Source organism: Schistocerca americana, chromosome 2, assembly GCF_021461395.2.
Source record: "Schistocerca americana isolate TAMUIC-IGC-003095 chromosome 2, iqSchAmer2.1, whole genome shotgun sequence".
Lineage (NCBI taxonomy): Eukaryota > Metazoa > Arthropoda > Insecta > Orthoptera > Acrididae > Schistocerca > Schistocerca americana.
Genome location: NC_060120.1, coordinates 451992749 through 451999253, shown reverse-complemented (window position 1 = coordinate 451999253; position 6505 = coordinate 451992749). Strand labels below are relative to the sequence as shown.

At 44.0% G+C, this 6505-nt stretch overlaps 1 pseudogene; it reads right to left on the bottom strand.

The window, feature by feature from the left end:
- Nucleotides 1–505: 505 nt before the first annotated feature.
- LOC124597025 lies at nt 506–623 on the bottom strand (annotated as a pseudogene).
- Nucleotides 624–6505: the final 5882 nt, after the last annotated feature.

Sequence of the window (6505 nt, the reverse complement as noted above, 5' to 3'; positions counted from 1 at the left end):
GATATTTTCATACGTATTAAAAATTCATTATCACAAAATATCAGGATTATGTGTATGGGGCTAAGAATCTGTGTAGGGCTATCAGAAATTATGTTGTACTTTTAGCCTGATTTAAAAGCATCTTATCCGGTAAACTGATTAGTAAAATAAATATTATGCTTGAAGGCAAAAAAAGCGACGCACCACAAAAGAATTATCCGAACAGGACGGAAATCGGTAAATGTGATGTACACGTATAGACAAACAAATGATTATCCTTTCTTCCAGGAGTGCTAGTTCTGCAAGGTTCGCAGGAGAAAAGCAGCACTCCGTCTCCAGGACACAAGTGGCCTATCGGAACTATTCGACCGCCGTGTCATCCTCAGCTGAGGATGCGGATAGGAGGGGCGTGTGGTCAGCACACCGCTCTCACGGTCGTTATAATGGTTTTCTGTGACCGGAGCCGCTACTATTCGGTCGAGTAGCTCCGCAGTTGGCATCACGAGGCTGAGTGCACCCCGAAAAATGGCAACAGCTCATGGCGGCCCGGATGGTCACCCATCCAAGTGCCGGCCACGCCCGACAGCGCTTAACTTTGGTGATCTGATGGGAAACAGTGTATCCACTGCAGCAAGGCCGTTGCCAACAGTCGCAGGAGAGCTTCCGTGAAGTTTGGAAGGTAGTGGCAGAAGTAAAGCTGTGAGGACAGGGCGTGAGTCGTGCTTGGGTAGCTCAGATGGTAGAGCACTTGCCCGCGAAAGGCAAAGGTCCCGAGTTCGAGTATCGGTCCGGCACACAGTTTTAATCTGCCTGGAAGTTTCATATCAGCGCACACTCCGCTGCAGAGTGAAAATCTCATCCTCGAAATGATTACAATTTCAGAAAAATTGAATGATTTATCAACAGAAAGACCTTCACAATTCGAGGAAGTCAGTAATGCGTTGGTTCACCTCTGGCCCTTATGCAATCAGTTTTTCGGTAGGGTATTTATTAACAGAGTCGTTGGATGGCCTCCTGAAGAATATCGTACCGAATAGTTTTCAACTGGCGCGTTAGAACATCAAAATCCCGAGCTGATTGGAGGACCCTGTTCATAATGCTGCAAACGTTCTCACTTGAGAAGAGGTTCGCGAACTTGCTGGCCGAGGTAGGGTTCGGCAAACGCGATGACAATCAGCAGAAGCTCTCACCGTGTGCAGAAGGGCGTTAACTTGTTGAAACGTAAGCCCAGGATGTCTTGCCATGAAGAACAAGGAAACGGGACTTAGAATATGGTCGACGTACCGTTGTGCTGTAACGATACCGCGGATGACAAGCAAACGGATCCTACTGTGGAAAGAAACGGTATCCTAGACCACCACTCCTGGCTGGCGGGGCGTATAGCGTACGACCGTCAGGTTGATATCCCACCGCTGTCTGGGGTGCCTCCAGAAGCGTCTTCGCTGGTCATCGGGGCTCAATTCGAAACGGAACTCATCACTGAAGATAGTACTACATCTACATCTACATTTATACTCCGCAAGCCACCCAACGTTGTGTGGCGGAGGGCACTTAACGTACCACTGTCATTAGCTCCCTTTACTGTTCCAGTCGCGTATGGTTCGCGGGAAAAACGACTGTCTGAAAGCCTCCGTGCGCGCTCGAATCTCTCTAATTTTACATTCATGATCTCCTCAGGAGGTATAAGTAGGGTGAAGCAATATATTCGATACCTCATCCAGAAACGCATCCTCTCGAAACCTGGACAGCAAAATGGTTCAAATGGCTCTGAGCACTATGAGACTTAACATCTGGGGTCATCAGTCCCCTAGAACTTAGAACTAATTAAACCTAACTAACCTAAGGACATCACACACATCCATGCCCGAGGCAGGATTCGAACCTGCGACCGTAGTGGTCGCGCGGTTCCAGACTGAAGCGCCTAGAATCGCATGGCCACTGCGGCCGGCCCTGGACAGCAAGTTACACCGCGATGCATAGCGCCTCTCTTGCAGAGTCTGCCACTCGAGTTTGCTAAACATGTCCGTAACGCTATCACGCTTACCAAATAACCCTGTGACGAAACGCGCCGCTCTTCTTTGGATCTTCTCTATCTCCTCTGTCAACCCGACCTGGTATGGATCCCACACTAATGAGCAGTACTCATGTACAGGTCGAAGGATCGTCCTGTAAGCCACCTCCTTTGTTGATGGACTACACTTTTAAGGACTCTCCCAATGAATCTCATCCTGGCACCTGCCTTACCAACAATTAATTTTATATGATCATTCCACTTCAAATCGTTCCGTACGCATACTCCCAGATATTTTACAGAAGTAACTGCTACCAGTGTTTGTTCCGCTATCATATAATCATACAATAAAGCATCCTTCTTTCTATGTATTCGCAATACATTACATTTGTCTATGTTAAGAGTTAGTTGCCACTCCCTGCACCAAGTGCCTATCCGCTGCAGATCTTCCTGCATGTCGCTGCAATTTTCTAATGGTGCAACTTCTCTGTATACTACAGCATCATCCGTGAAAAACCGCATGGAACTTCCGACACTCCAGCCAGTGAGATTCCAGGGCGAATAAGAGTCTGGAGAGGCTGCGGACAGTGATGGGACACTAACCTGTTTGTCATCTGTCGTACGGCCCAGTAACGAGGAGTGATGGTCTAGGGTACCATTTCTTTGATCTTTGGATCCGTTTGCTTGTCATTCGCGGCATCCTTACAGCACAGCGGTACATCGACCATATTCTACTTCCCATTTTCTTGTTCTTCATGGCAAGACATCCCGGGCTTACGTTTTAACAAGATAAAGCCCTTCTGCATACGACTTTTTCTGCTGTTTATCTTCGTTCTTGGCAAACCCAACTTGAGCTAGCATGGTCGCCGGACATCTGCCCAGCTGAGAACGTTTTCCAACATTATGGTCACGGTTTTCCAAGCCACTCGGGATTTTGATAATCTAATGCCCGAACTGAACAGAATGTGGCTCGACGCCCCTCAGGAAGACATCCAACAACTCTCTGTCAGTGTCAAGCCGAATAACTGTTTACATACGAACAAGAGGTGGACCAACGCGTTATTGACTTGGTCAGTTTGTGATGCTCTTTCTCTTGAATGAATCAACCAGTTTCTCTGAAGTTGTAATCATTTGCTTGTCCACACGTGTATGTCACATGCGCGGATTTCCGACCCATTCGGATCATTCCTTCATGGTGAGTAGTTTTTTTTGTGTTAGAGTGTACACGGAACGTGGTATAAAATTCGTAATTACTGTTGGTGCATAACACTTTCACAGGACTTCGTTCAATAATTCGGTTTAGTGGCATAATGCTTTTAAAAACATGGTAATATGATCATGTCATACCGAAACATATTGTGTTTCTAAATTAAATAAATCGCATGTTTGGACAACTGGTGCGTCTCAGTCTCCATACTGACATTGTAACCTATCCACCAAGGACGTGTTCAGACCTAAATTATCTCCTGCTACCCTACAAAACTTATTGAAATTGTGTGCACTTTTGGGATGATCTTTGACTAATTCGTTGTTTGCCTTTAAAGATATTTCCTTATTTTCGTGCTTTATAATTTACTATGTTCCAAATAGCTCTTATATTTTTACTGGAGATATATATTTTCTTAAAAATTCATGAAGTAGTAAACCACTTGATTCGTACTCCGGAAAACGGTGTTTCAAATCTTTGTCCGGTCATTCAGATTTAGGATTTTTTGTGATTTCGCTCACTCGCTCAAGGCGAATGCCTGAATCGTTCGATCGTTCCTCTGTGAGGTCATGGCTGCTTTTCTTCCCAATCAAATCCGAACTTCAGCCCTGTCTCTAACGACCTCATCGTCAACGGAACTTAAATCATCATATTCATTTCTTCTTCGATCATACGCTCTGATTCTGTGATGATCTCGCTTAGAGTTTTGCAAGTCAGTTGATGCTTATTCTGCATGATATTCCGGTTCTGCTTGTACCTCGGGATTTAGAAGCATGTAAAGTACTTATACAAGTTAACTTTCAGGACAACAGTTTTGAAAGTATCATATGCCTATGGTACAGAGTATACTATACTTTAAACTAACGGCAAGTGTGTGTTGCATACATATTTCCAAATTGTGTTTCACAAATACTCATTCAAGTGCACAAAACTTTCTTCGTTTATTAGTATTATAGCTTAACTGAAAATGTTGATTGCACAATGATTCTGCAGCCCTATGTGTCTACAAAAACGTTATTAATAGAAGTTGTGTTAAAGAGCTTAATCAGGCTTGAAGTTGGCTAATGATTAACTCAAATTCCGAAATAGAGCTTAGTATATCGTGAATGTTGCAATCAACATCCTACTAAGTTCTACAACATAAGCTTCAAAATGCTGATCACAGCCAAATTTAAAAGTTTTTAGTGTGCCGTACATCAGTCGGTAAAAAGGAACTGAGGAGACGTATCGCTGTAGGTCGGTGAAGTCTGGCACGAAGTCGGCGTTCCGAAACATCCCAAAGGTATTCTATAGAATTCAGGTCAGGACTCTGTCCAGGCCAGTCCATTACAGAGTTGTTATTGTCGTGTAACCATTCCGCCACAGGCCGTGCATTATGAACAGGTGCTCGATCGTGTTGAAAGATGCAATCGCCATCCCCGAAATGCTCTTCAGCAGTGGGAAGCAAGAAGGTGCTTAAAACATCAATGTAGACCTGTGCTGTGATAGTGCCACGCAAAACAACAAGGGGTGCACGCCCCGTCCATGAAAAACACGACCACACCATAACACCACCGCCTCCGAATTTCAGTGTTGGTGCTACACACGTTGGCACATGACGTTCACCGGGCATTCGCCATACCCACACCCTGCCATCGGATCGCCACATTGTGTACCGTGATTCGTGACTCCACACAACGTTTTTCCACTGTTCAATCGTCCAATGTTTACGCTCCCTACACCAAGCGAGGCGTCATTTGGCATTTACCGGCGTGATGTGTGGCTTATGAGCAGCCGCTCGACCATGAAATCCCAGTTTTCTCATCTCCCGCCTAACTGTCATAGTACTTGCAGTGGATGCTGATGCAGTTTGGAATTCCTGTGTGATGGTCTGGATAGATGTCTGCCTATTACACATTACGACCCTCTTCAATTGTCGGCGGTCTCTATCAGTCAACAGACGAGGTCGGCCTGTACGCTTTTGTGCTGTACGTGTCCCTTCATATTTCCACTTCACTATTACATCGGAAACAGTGGACCCAGAAATGTTTAGCGATATGGAAATCTGGCGTTCAGACGTATGACACAAGTGACACCCAGTCACCTGACAACGTTCGAAATCCGTGAGTTCCACGGATCGCCCCGTCCTGTTCTCTCACGACGTCTAATGACTACTGAGGTGGCTGATATGTAGTACATGGCAGTAAGTGGCAGCACAATTCACCTAATATGAAAAACGTATTTTTCTGGGGGTGTCCGGATACTTTTGATCACGTAGTGTATGTTCGAAGAAGTTTACACGGAACCCTCAGTGTGGGAGTCCTGCTCCCACCTGGCCAATGTTTTTATATTTGTATTTCTTCTTAAACTAAACGCTAACTTCACCTTCCTCTCAGAGTGGTGCGTTATCCGTTAATAACTATAAATTCTAACGTAAAGTCACGTGACCTTAGCCAACAAAGGTGCGTGTATAGTTTAATTCATTCACTAAAAAGATGTGATAAATAAAATATCACTCTATATCTCATGATGGGCGCTGTCATCGGCTCGTCTTCGCAAAGCTCCTCGAAGTGCTTTTTACTGTTGTTACTCATTTCTTAGAGAATTTACACTTGATCCCATCTTCCATTCATGTTTAAAGTTTCGCCAGATCGAATGATGCTTTGATGCTAGCATTTCTGATAGTGAGGAGCCTTAAGCGCTGAACCTATTCTTTCCAGTTATTTACAATTGTGTTTTTAACATCTACTGCTGCACTTTGTTCGTAACATTTCTCACGCGTAAGACATGTTTGTCAGAGCTATAAAAACGTCAACGAATTTATGTTTAACTACATAGATGGCGTCATATTGGCAGCCCTGCCTTGATTCCACTATTTTGTACATTCAATTAAGTAATATTTTACCTGAATAAAGGAGATAAATGATTAGCATATTCTCTTACCTCTGATGGATTTCCAAAGCCACCCTAGTTTATTTTAATGTAGCTAAATATTTCACGTGACATTAATTTTAATAATTTTCTCAATGTTCCTTTTCTATTTTAATTTTTCATTATTTGTCCCTTTCTTACATTTGGGCGCCAAGATCTGTTGTTCTCGGGGGGCTTAGGGTATCGCGCCGATTGCCACAGCCTAGTTACCCCCAATCTGCTACAGACTACAAATTATTTCAAAACAATTCGTTTCTCAAGTGCTTAGGTCCCATACCATGTAGCTTTCTCGTTTATGAGTACTAATTCTGGTCTCGCTGCTATTGTGTTAGCCATGTGCATTCTGTTTTGGAATCATTTAGTGAAGTCTTTTTCAATAGTTGATTCTGTACGTTGTT